At 38.0% G+C, this 12904-nt stretch overlaps 1 long non-coding RNA gene across 1 annotated transcript; it reads left to right on the top strand.

Annotated features, from left to right (window-relative positions):
* The first annotated feature begins 566 nt into the window (after positions 1-566).
* On the top strand, positions 567-5407 carry LOC133516127 (uncharacterized). Its single transcript, XR_009799180.1, has 3 exons — positions 567-834; positions 1823-1935; positions 3991-5407. It is a non-coding gene; the product is annotated as an uncharacterized LOC133516127 (long non-coding RNA).
* Positions 5408-12904: the final 7497 nt, after the last annotated feature.

Below are 12904 nucleotides of genomic sequence, written 5' to 3'. Positions count from 1 at the left end.
AGATTTTGGTTTGACTACCATCACTCTGGCAACAAGTCGCGAAGGCAACGCGGTGACTTAATAGAGGCATACATAATACTTACATGACACTATAATGTATCCGCATTGAGTGATATTTTCACTCGAAATATGTGTGAAAGACTTAGAGGATATTCTCTGAAGCTGACACGGACGCAGAATAATAGCAACCCAAGCCGACACTTCCTATCTAACCACGTAGTGAAAGTGTGGAACCCTCAGTGAACTCTTGTAAAAACAGACTCGACAAACATTTTATAAATAGACAAAACACAAGCGCAGGACATTGATGTGCAGGAATCAGCTATAAGCTGCCTGTGCATTCATAAATAATAATGTCTCTGAAACGCATGCAGTCCGTAGCCCTTATCAAAACATACGATATCTATACAAAAAAAAGCAACAACAAAAACCGTGCAAGCAAAAGGGTGTCGTTTCTGTTTCGCGGCATCTATCCATGGTTTTTTTTTGCGAAAATCAAAATGGCTCAACCTATTATGTTCAAAATAATTGTTTGACCTTTCGATTCGTCACAGTTTGCTATTGACAACGACTACAGTGGGTTATGTCTACAAGTAGAGTTTGTTCTACTCGATTCACTATGCGGTAGTAAGATTCGTGCCTAATCGCAGAATTTTCGTATCACTAGTTTCCCTCTAATACTATCGGAGATAAGGAAAGATACCAACTGATCAGTATTGAGCTAACATTTTTAAACGTAAGCACAATCAATACGTCCACTCAGTATTGATAAACAGTTTGTGGTGACTACAGTGTTTGTGTTTAATATACATATATAAAGTACATCAAGATGTGGTAAGAGCACGATTCCATATTAATGATTGTCCATTTAATATCAACAGTATCAGTGTAGTTTGTAATAATGTGTCACGGCTAATATAGGAGTTAGAAGAATGAAAGGCTACCATCATATTATAAATTGATTAAATTATCACCAAACATGACTGTTACAACAAATATTTACGATTAAATAAAATAACTAAAACCACAGCACATGGTAATTTTTATAACTAAATATAGTATTTGATTACCTATGTAAATTTAATACAAGTATATGTTATATGTAAATATGGCATACGCCCGAGTCCTCGACATGCGCGTAGATTTGAAAAAGTATTGTATACAATAGTCATAAAATCAAGCTTTTCGATCTCGTACAATCTATCTTCATTAGGCCACTCAGCCTGAACACGATACTCAACTGAAAAGCTCTCTATTATATCACAATTGTATAAAATACTCTTTTGTCCTAACTTCGATAAAGTTCAAAGTCAAAGTTATGCTATTATCTTCGATCTAGCATTTCCAAGAACGATTCATTCATCACATCTAAGCTTAGGTAATATTTATGCGAATTTATTTTGGACTTTAGGTGCCTATTAAACAATAAAGGTGAAACAAATATTTTAGTTCCGATAAGATACGATAGCAAAACATTATCATTTCCTATGACTAACGTTATATTTTGTATGACACGCGACTAGGAGTGAGAATAAGCACGACGACGTATGCCTTATGAGTAGGTATGCAACTATTAACTATAAGTATAAGAATAAACTTTTCAGTCTAAATAGGTATTTTTTATTTAAAATAACTCATATTTTCTTAAGACAGAGAATATTTATATTGTATTAATTATTGCCACGGTCAAACAGGTTATTATATTATTTATTTGTTGCAACTACTGCGATGATAAAATTCAAAGCATTTCATATATCAAAAAGTGTAAGAGATTAAGTAGTAAATAGTTGCTGATTTAAAAAAATGCACTGTTTTTTTTCAGTTGCGTGTGTAACCTGCTCTGCAAGATCATCAGCTTGATTGTTTCAATCCTGACTACCGTCCTCCTTATACTACTCATTCTATGGTTGGTTGGCGTAATCTTCCAGGGTGACTGTAAGTGTAAAATTATCAAAACAATTGATGTATCTAATTGATTTGGAGGCCGGTTACATGTTCAATCGTGGTCAACATGATGGTATTTTAATCTTTATACATGACCTTATTACATTAATAATATTGTTACTTTTCACGTCACATAACGGGAAGATTAATGTAGGGAATGAAAGAGAAACAACACGGATAAAATTGACATAAGTAAGTAGATATAATTAAACTAGTAATTCGTCTCGAACGTGAACTCGCGATTTGTAAAACGTAGAGAAATAGTAAATCTGATAAAAAGCCACTTTCTAAATGCTAGGTTCTTCACTAACTGGATTAAATAACGTATGAAGCGCCTTCTTGCCTGAGGTTGTCTATATATTGGTAGCTTATCTATATATCAGGCAGATCGTAAAATTCCTAGGCATAATTGTGAAACATGAAAATCTTTGTCTCGTTCCCTAAGTCGACGGAGCCCCGCGTTACCCGCGTACCTAGCCTATTTCTGGACAGTTTGCCCTTCGGGCATCTGAAGCAACCTAACTATAATCTAACGAACCTATCCTATCTATCAACTGTCATATATCAAAATGTCACGCCCGATGATGAAAAATGTAGTAGAGCAACGCAAAGTTGCCTTGATTTTCTGTTTAAGCCACTTTTTATCGCAGGCTACTCCCTCACCTAGGGTCTTCTCACTACGCGTCTCGTCCAGTGGTTAGTGAAATCGATCCGATGTTTTACATGTAGCTATACAACATTGCTTAACACATAATTACTACATGTTAAAAAGAAAAAACCGGCCAAGAGCATGTCGGGCCACGCTCAGTGTAGGGTTCCGTAGTTACTCTTCCGTCACAATAAGCTAAACTGGAGCTTAAATTATAGTAAATTGTTAACCAAGGGATGAAACGGTACCTTTCACGCGAGTTAAACAAATAGGCAAATTTATATAATCAGTACCTATGCGCTTCCGGTGCTGGAAACCTAAACAGTCTAAAATGTCCAGCAGTAGGTAAGGGCTATCAATTTAATGGCCAATAATTTTAATAATGAATAGCATATAACCGATTTGCAGAACTAAAGTGATTCCATAAGTGTTCCGTGAAGAAAGTTTTGTACGGAACACTAAAAATGTATGAATGAGCGAAGTTAGGCGATGAAGGCGTAATATGCAGTTTATGTACAGCTCAATAGAGCGTAAAGCCTAACCTACCTATAATAATAAGTATTGTAATTTCAATTATATATTTTTTAGTAATATTAATATTTGAATATTGTATTTAGCCGAAGTTGGGCACCAAAGGGTTTTTTACGGTGGATATTTTTCTATACCCTTATTTAACACATTCACTGCCAGACAAAAAATGTAATGTCTATAAGCGCCCGCTAGGTGGGTTGGCGAGGCCACATAACGATTCAACACAATACGCTCAGCGCCCACTAGGCGGGCGCCAGGACTGTGCCAAATGTAATATCAAACATTCTGTTACTTTTATTTTGTTAGGTAGTTCTTAATCTCGATCATACTTTACAAATCAATTATATATTAAAATTATATTAATAAATAACGTAAAAATTTGAAAAATTTTGACAGACTTCTCAAATTTATACTATTACCAGGCATGTGTGCGATGTACGCCCGCTAGGTGATGGGTTATTTGGCGTAACCTAGCAGTACTTCAACCCACCTAATGGGTTGTCTGGCATCTGAGCAGTTACGAGCGCCCACTAGGCGGGTTCCTGGCAGTGAGTGTGCCAATTGATGATAATAATCTTATAATATAAGTATACATTTATTCTAAAACCTGTAGTCCTCTCTGATATTTAAGTACAGTCGCCATCAAATATATCGGAGCGGCCAAGGTGCTCACAAATATCTAAACACGCCTCTATTGTCAAGGCACTAGAGTGCGTGTTCAGATATTTTCGGGACCCTCGGCCGCTCCAATATATCTGATGGCGACTGTACAAATAATCTTCAGAGAGAGTAAAATTGTTAATATTTTCTTATACTTTTTTGACGTTTGATCAATTTTAACTTACATGCCATGTTTTCTTTTACAGCTAACGGCTCCGCTACATCCACAAATGAACTCGTCAAAAGCGCTGGGGAATACAAATATTCAGCAATCGGAGCATCGTTCACATAGTGTTTAATTTAAATAATATATTTTCTTATTAACCGTCATCTTCTCTCTCTGTAGCTTAGAGAGTCAGTAGAAACTTTTTAAGGCATAAAAGTTCACCAACTGACTCTTCTTACTGATTTAAACTACTGTGACTATGGATGTATTTTTATAACGCAGCGAGTCTGAGTTATAGTTACTTACATGTAATTATGTGCACAGTTGCTTCTATATTCTTACCCTCTAAGTATATACCTATTAACAGATAGCCTGGGAAAATATATAAGATGAACTAAAGAGGGAAAGACTTACGCAGTCCCAATAATCATCGTCTATCCTTCTATGTTTAAATTGGCGGGACATTGTATTTCTTTAAACGCAATATGTATTATTACTGATAAAAATATACAAATAAAATATGCCTAATTGCAAATTAGAGGGGGGCTTTACACAGAATATATAATAGTTTGGCATGATTCGTTGACGTCTTTTGAATAGACCGGGGGCCAGGAGCATATTTCGTCAGTCGTCGCCTCCCGGCTGATACATTGTCAGATAATAGTTTAGAATGTTTAGATGCTGTTTTAAATAAAATAAAACCGTTAGCTGGTTGTATCGCGAGGGAAAAACCATCTAGGGAAAAGAACATATAAAAAATACGCGCCTTACCACTTTCTGTCCGCAAAGTATGTGTAATGTGTAAATTTTCGTAATCCGTTTATGGCGTTTCTAGCGTTCCACCTGATGAAATGCTACATGCAAAGTTTCATGATTTTTTAATACTATCATAAAAAGGTAAACAGCTTATTGTTAACATGTTCATACGACCAGCTGACGTTCTTACCACCGCGATATAACCGGATGACGATTTTTTTAAGTAACAATAGCATCTGAACTATCATCTGACGAAGTATCAAATGGGAGGCGATGGCTATTTTTTTTCTTTTTACGTGTTTCGGCGGCTGCGTTTTCTCAAGCCACCAACGAAGCGGCAGCTGACGTCCACAAGGGTTCATCATACATAGCCGTTAACCGTATACAAGTTTTCGCAAGGGAGGTGATTGGTCATGGCAATCTGTTCATGGCTCGCAGTCTAGAATGGCAATACAGTCGCGCTTGCAGTTGACTCGCACTTATATCTACATGTGTATTGGCGCGAGCGAGAAGCAAGGGTGAATGAGCACAAAATTACATCATTTAGATATAATTTTGATGGTTAAATGTAAGTTTGAATTGCCCTCCCTGGTATTTTTCTTTTCCATTGTCAACTAACTAAAACGAATGTTTTACCTTTTTTTATCTAAGCTATAAGTTTTTGTATGATTTGTTAAATAAATATTTATTAGTAAATTACATATTCTCGCTTTTATTATTTAAAAAAAAAACATAATAAAATGTTATGTCGGCTGTACACATTCGCCGAGAGCTTCTCGCAAAGAGTCTCGGCAAATAAGTTTTTGGCAAAAGTTTCATTTTTGGTACAAGCTTTTATCGCTGACTGTACTTTTTTCCACAGGCAACTAATACTCATCGAGACAATTCTAAAAACCCCAAACACAATTAGGTTGCGTTGTTTTATCTCAGAGTTCCTATGGCTACCTCCTGTTTCCATCATCAGATCAGCTTGATGCTACCATAATATTGCATTGTCACTCGACTTACATATGTTGACGTTATGGACCATAATGTGACGTTCAGGAATCTCATGAAAGGTTTACGTATTTGATCCGACCACTCACAGGTTGAAACTTGAACGCCACTTGAAGGGCTAGTTAAATACAGATTGAAGGTTCCTTCCTACGTTAAATTACGCTAAGCTAAATTAAAAAGAAAAAAAGCGGCCAAGTGCGAGTCGGACTCGCCCATGAAAGGTTCCGTACCATTTATGACGTATTAAAAAAAACTACTTACTAGATCTCGTTCAAACCAATTTTCGGTGGAAGTTTGCATGGTAATGTAGGTATACCATATATTTTTTTAGTTTTATCATTCTGTTATTTTAGAAGTTACAGGGGGGGGGGACACACATTTTTCCACTTTGGAAGTGTGGGGGTCTCTCTGAAACTCAAAAAATCTTTTTTCATCAAACCCATACGTGTGGGGTATCTATGGATAGGTCAAAATTGAATTTCAGTTCTAAGTATGGGGAACCCCCAAAATTTATTTGTTTTTATTTCTATTTTTGTGTGAAAATCTTATAGGTTCGGAAAAAAGTGACTCGTGACATAAACGGACAGACAGACGGACATGACGAATCTATAAGGGTTCCGTTTTTTGCCATTTGGCTACGGAACCCTAAAAAACGGACAAATGCGAGTCGGACTCGCCCAACGAGGGTTCCGTACGTTTAAGTATTTGTTGTTTCAAAATTTCAACTGATAACACAGCAGCCTGGTGACAGACGGACAAACGGACGGACAGCAGAGAGTAATAGGGTCCCGTTCGTTATCTACGCTGTGACGCATCTGAACAGGACGGTCGAAATAAATTGTCCTCTAAGCTGCCGATTCCTACCCACTTTACCATGCATAACAAAACCTTATAGAATTTATACTCGTATTAATCTTTATAAAATTAAATAGTGCTCGCTAGTCTTAAAAGTATTGTTATATAAGTGTATCTCATGTAAGTGAATTTTGTAAATTCTTTATGAGATAATAAATGTCTTAAACCATATAATTTTACCCTTTGCGTACGGAACCCTAATTACCTACGATAGGTACTATATCGTCATGCGTAAAACCTGTTTTTTTACGTAACCATAGCCACTTCGGAGTGGCGATCAAGTATTAGGAGGGCCGACCGCAAATAGGGAATGCGCCAGGAGAATGATGAACCATAGCAACTTCGGAATCAAGATGAATAGCGGCCAGACACCTGAATAGCAAACTAACTAGATACGTACGAATCATGCTGCTCTAGAAATCGATAACTATTTTCCGCGCCTGATCTCCATCCCGTATTATTTTCCCACTTAAATGGTATTTTATACAATGGTGATATAATAGAGAGCTTTTCAGTCGAGTACCATGTTTAGGCAACGAAGCTTGCTGAGTTGCCTAAGTAAGGCACGAGATTGGAAAGCTTGCTTATGTCACTATTTTATACAATTCTTTTTCTATGAGTCATCTAAAATAATACTTGTTTTACTATAAAACCTAAATAATTAATCGAAATTGATGAGTATCTCGATAGACAAAAATGTAATAGATATAAACGCGCGACTCCCGCCCCGCGGCCCGTGCCCCGCAACCGTTCAGTCTTTTATATAGAAGCGCGGCGGCACGTGATTGGTAATGTTTTTTTTATAGGTGACTATAGGTAAAAAACTTTAGTAAGTCACCTGTTGTATGTAGTTGTGACGTGTTCGAATAGACATTTGTTTTGTTTGTGTGTGTCTTTTAAACATGTATTGTCTATTCGAACACGCAACAACTACATACAACAGGTGACTTACTTAAGTTTTTTAATTCTTACCTATACAGCGTTATAGTTGAGTGGGTGAAGTACGCAATTTAGTTTGGTATACGAAATCTTAATTCAACCATTACATTCGACGAGTAGAAAAAATACTTTTTTTTATACTACGTCGGTGGCAAACAAGCACATGGCCCGCCTGATGGTAAGCAGTCTCCGTAGCCTATGTACGTCTGCAACTCCAGTGCATGCAAACTTACATGGATGGATAAATCATAGTAAGTAATATTGCGTTCTTTTCCTTAATTTATATAACTTTTGTCCATAAATCGATGTCACTCTTCTGTTTTCAATAACATTCGTGCTCTGCCCTAATCAGGGTTTAATTGAAGAACTGACATGGGCTGTAACAGTTTTTGGTAAAATAACCTCTCATTTTTACCTAAATTTCTGTTCCACGATGTAAATAAATAACGTGATTGATATTGCGTTTACATGTTGAGCGGTAATCTGATTGTACCGTGACTTTCAAAAATTAACTACCGAGCTCTGTTAGTTACGCAGGCAACCCTGACGGGTTAACACCATGTTATACTCACGAGAACTCTACCCTAAAAAACACCCAAGTACCGCAAATATGGTGACTAATATATCTGACACAGCTTTCTCAGTGATTCTTAATAATAGTGTTAAATATGAAAACGGATACGAGATGTACTCTTTCATCAATTCTTTTAAACCACTTGCCTATTTCAATTCCATATTCGGGAATCAAATTGTTAGATACAAGAACAATGATATTCACAACTTGAAATTACACAATAAAATGTACAGTTTGTGTGTTATAGCCGTTATATATTTGCTTAATGCTTTTGTCATCCCAATGAGCTGGAAATATACCAAATCAGATATTCCCTTAAATATTTTAACAAAGTGCTTCGGGGTTCTCGTCATTATGGAGGTCACATACCTTATTTTTATTTCTTCGTTTGGAAATGGTAAACAATATTACAAACTGTTAAAAAAGTTAAACGATTTCGACCAGCATTTCATGACATCGAAAACTCTTTTCATCAAAAGAAGAATAGTAATATTCTGTTTTATCATATTCACCCTAACAGAAACGTTGTGCTCTTTTCTGTTTCGACCATTTCATATACAGAATGTGGGCGCAGAAATACTGATATATTGCTTAATATTACAAGGAGCACTAATTATGTTCTTTCTGGAAAATATATATTCAAGACAACTACTTTTTAATGAGTTGTTAATGAGGAAAATCTATAATTATATACCTCAGAATAAATTTTCTATTTACAAAAAAACTTACATGGATAGATTAATCATAGTAAGTACTAAATATTGTGTTCTCCTTAAGTAAACGCCTAGTTACTATTGAAAATATCTCTTGCAAAATATAACAAAAATATACGAGGGCTGACCCGAAAGTTGTTAGTTGCTTCGGCTCTACTCATGCGATAAATTTTTTATTTATACTATTGTGAGGGATTTTTTAGTACTTATTAAAGTGGTGTAAATACATTTTTAGAAAACGGTTATTTTTGATTTTATTTTATTTCTACTTCGACGCGTCGAAGCCTAACCTTCAGTCATGAAAATCAGTAATTGAGACTCCATATGTGCTGTCATTTTATCGACAGTTTTTGTAAAAAAAAAAAAAAGTTTTTTAGGTGCTACTAATGACGAATCTCAGCCGTTATTTTACGTATAATTCGTTTTGATTGAGTAAATATTATTATGATTTAATAGGTGTCAACAATAAGTCCTTTCCTTAAAAGTAAAAATGTCTGATATTTAAAAAATATATATATGCATATAAGATTAAATTATTGATTTATACATTGGAAATAGCAGAAGGAAGATAATAATTAGTCCCGGGTAAATTTAAGTTCAATTTTCAAAGATTTCAATACGAAATTCATTTAATTGTGCCCAAAATTGCCGTTTATTTCTAAGCAATTCGAAACTCCATACAAAACAGCTTTCAGTTAAAAATATAGAATAAAAAAACTATTTGCATTAATTAAAAAAAATTGCTGGCCATAAGTAGCATTGAAATATCCCTCACAATAGTATAAATAATTTTTTTTTCGCATGAGTAAAGCCGAAGCAACTAACAACTTTCGGATCAGCCCTCGTATCTGTACCTAGGATAAAGTACAGGACAATAGGCTATACGATCTAAATGAAAATCAATACCTAAGTATCAATGACTTTGCAAACTCAAACTACCATTTGTAGTAGAAATTATATTTCTAAACAATATGCCTGAACTGTTTCAGAAAATATTTGCTGACTCACGAAGCCTCGAGCAGAAACTCCGCAGCCACTACAGCTGGTTTGAGCTTATGCAAATGTATGATAAAACTGCCGACTGCGTATATCTATTTAATAAAATTTATGCCGGACAGGTGAGTTGGTTAGACTTGGGGTAGGTATAATACATATTAATGCTGAGCGGGAGTAAAACTATGCAACACTTTGTTTTACAGGGCTTTTTCATGTTCCAGTCTGGTTTAATCTGCACTATACTAACAATTTGTAGATATTTGTCGCCTTCGTTAAAGGTAATCTTTTCTTGGTGAGGGGGTAGAGCCTTGCCCCCAGAGATAATAATAAATTTATAGATAAGTGACTAGAGATATATTACTTTGCTTCTTACAGAATTTTAATGTAACCTTGAGTGACTTATACCTTTACTCATGCTTAACCTCTCGTCCTGTATATCTGTCTAAAATGTGTGAACTGCTCACCAATCAAAAAAATAAAACGTTGTTACTGCTGCTGAATATTTTGGTATATGGCGAACTTGGTAAGAGAATTTTTTTATTCCAATCTTACTGATTTATCCCTATTAAAGTATAGTATTACATATCGAGGGCTTCAGGCCAAAGGGGCGTATACGCAAAAATGCCATTTTTCGTTTTTAACGGCATCGTATTCGTCTTGTAACAATACGTAAGCACAATTTTTTTCATAATTTTATCATAACAATTAGTTAATTAAATAATATAAAATCATTTGGCGTATAACTGACAGTCATCATTTTAATGACGTTCCAAAAAGCCGTACTGAAGGCGTATAAGCGATATTTTCATCCAGTCCCCAATATTCATCGGAATATAAAGGCGTACGTTCATACTTCTCTCACGTGACAGTGCGAACCACGAAATAGTGTCACGCTATATAGGCGTACATACATACGTCCATAAACTTTTACCAACTATCCTCAAAGTGCGTCGCGGCAAAGAGGCGTATGAACATACGACCGTACAAAAATTACGTTGGTCTTCAAATAATGCCGGGCCAAAGGGGCGCGGAGACAGCGTCCTTGATTGCCGCATATTGCTATCCCTTTCTGTCAAGCAGGTAAGCACACTAGGGCCGCCTGTCTCTCAGTCAGTGTCTAGTGCGTTACAGTATAGTGTGCATCTCGTGCGAATAATAACAATGAAGTGGAGCGCTCTGATACTGATGGCTCTGCCATGGGCATTCAAGAATGACGTGGGCGACTGTCTCCTCTGCCTTCATGTACGCTCTGCAGAGGGGGATATCTGTAACACGTAGGGTTAGTAGGTGTATGTTTAGTGGGGCGTGGCCGGTTATGGCCCCAGTCAAAAGCCGGAGCTGTGGCCTCTTCAGCTGTATCAGCCTCCTCGACAAACCGGGATCGATTGTCGGGAGGGATTCCTTCGCCTGCCTGCACGTGCCTAGGTTAGACCAGTACTGTTGGTGTTTTACCTTGGTGTTGTGTCGCAGCATGTTTCGGAGCCAGGCATGAGGCAGAGGTATAATTGGCTCCGGTCCTGCCACCCTCAGATCCGAGCCTCCTCTCGCCAATATGTCGGCCGCATCGTTCCCTCGCGAGTTGCTGTGTCCCTTGATCCACTGCAGAGTTACGCTGGTGGTGGTGCTTACCTCTGACAGAGCTTTGTGGCATTCGTAGATTAGCCCTGAGGTCAAAGTATAACTTTGCAGAGCTTGTAGTACTGACCGACTATCAGAGAGTATGCGGATGGGGTAGTCCAATACTTTCCTTGAGGCGATTGCGTGTGCTGCCATTATGATGCCCATACATTCTGCCTGGAAGACTGTGTTGTGGGCACCTAGTGGTGTTGAGATATGTATGTTTAGGTCTCTGCGAATACTCCAGCGCCAGTGCCTGACCTTGTCTTTGATCCATCCGTGAAGATTCTCAGCTCTCTTGGGTCGAGTCCTTCACGAGGTTCTTCGTGTTACTGTATCTTGTATTTCTTGTCGAAGACGAATTGTCTGGGTATCCTGTCAGTCACCGCTTCTATTAGCGGTTCCTTACCTATCGCCTCGTAGAGGATCTCGGTGTGTGGTACCCTAGGTGGTCTCCAGAGATTAGATTTTTTGAGACGTACCGCCGTAGCTCTAACTCCCTGTTGTATAAAGAGGTGCAGCGGCGGTAGGCCCAGTAAAGCTTCCAGGGCCGCGGTTGGTATTGTCCTCATGCAGCCCTTGGTCGCCATACAGGCCAACCTCTGGAGTTGTTGTAGTTTAGCTTCAACTAGGAATAGTTTGGTGCGTGGCCACCAAACTATCGCACCGTAGCTTATTATTGGTCGTATGACTGCCTGATAAACCCATAGAGTTATCTTTGGGGTTAGCCCCCAGGTTCTACCCACCATTCTACGACATTGCCAGAATGCGACTGTGGCTTTGTCAATTTTGCCGTTTAGGTGATTAGTCCAATTCAATTTGAAATATTGCTTTCCGCCCGTTGCCCGTTCTATTACCCCTAAAAACTTTACCTCCGCAGATAGTTGGAGTTCAGTGTCGAACAGTTTGGGAAGGCGGAAGTTTCCCAAGTTGCGTTTGTTGGTGAACATAACCAGCTCAGTTTCGTTGGGATTGACTGCGAGTTCGTTGTTAAAACACCAGCGCTCCACGATGACTAGTGCAGAGCGGGTAACATCGCATACCGTACCTGCATGATTGCCGCTCGTGAGTATCACTATGTCGTCAGCATAGCCGATTGTGTAATAGTGATTATTGTTTAGTGTGGTGATCAGGTCTTTCACCACAAGGTTCCATAGTAGTGGCGATAGGACTCCTCCTTGGGGGCATCCTTTTGCCACTAATACCTGCTGTGTTTCGCCCGTCCCGAGTTTGATGGTTCGTTGGCTCAACATGTTGTTTATCCATTCTGTCATAACTGCATTCGCGCCATGTCTTACCAGTGCTGCCGTAATGCACGTAAGTGCTGCTGAACCTGGTCCTGTCGAAAGCCCCTTCCATACCTATGAAGATTCCTAAGCACATGGATCTGTCTTTGATCGCCGCCTCAATTTTACTTACTACTGCATAAAGTGCCGATTCTGTAGATTTGCCAGGGCTGTAGGCATGTTGGTTTGGATGCAAGGGCACATGAATTAGCACCCTCTCTT

This window comes from Cydia pomonella, chromosome 3 (genome assembly GCF_033807575.1).
Source record: "Cydia pomonella isolate Wapato2018A chromosome 3, ilCydPomo1, whole genome shotgun sequence".
Classification (NCBI taxonomy): Eukaryota; Metazoa; Arthropoda; class Insecta; order Lepidoptera; family Tortricidae; genus Cydia; species Cydia pomonella.
The sequence above is the reverse complement of the archived record's forward strand: the minus strand, read 5'-3'. Positions and strand labels throughout refer to the sequence as shown.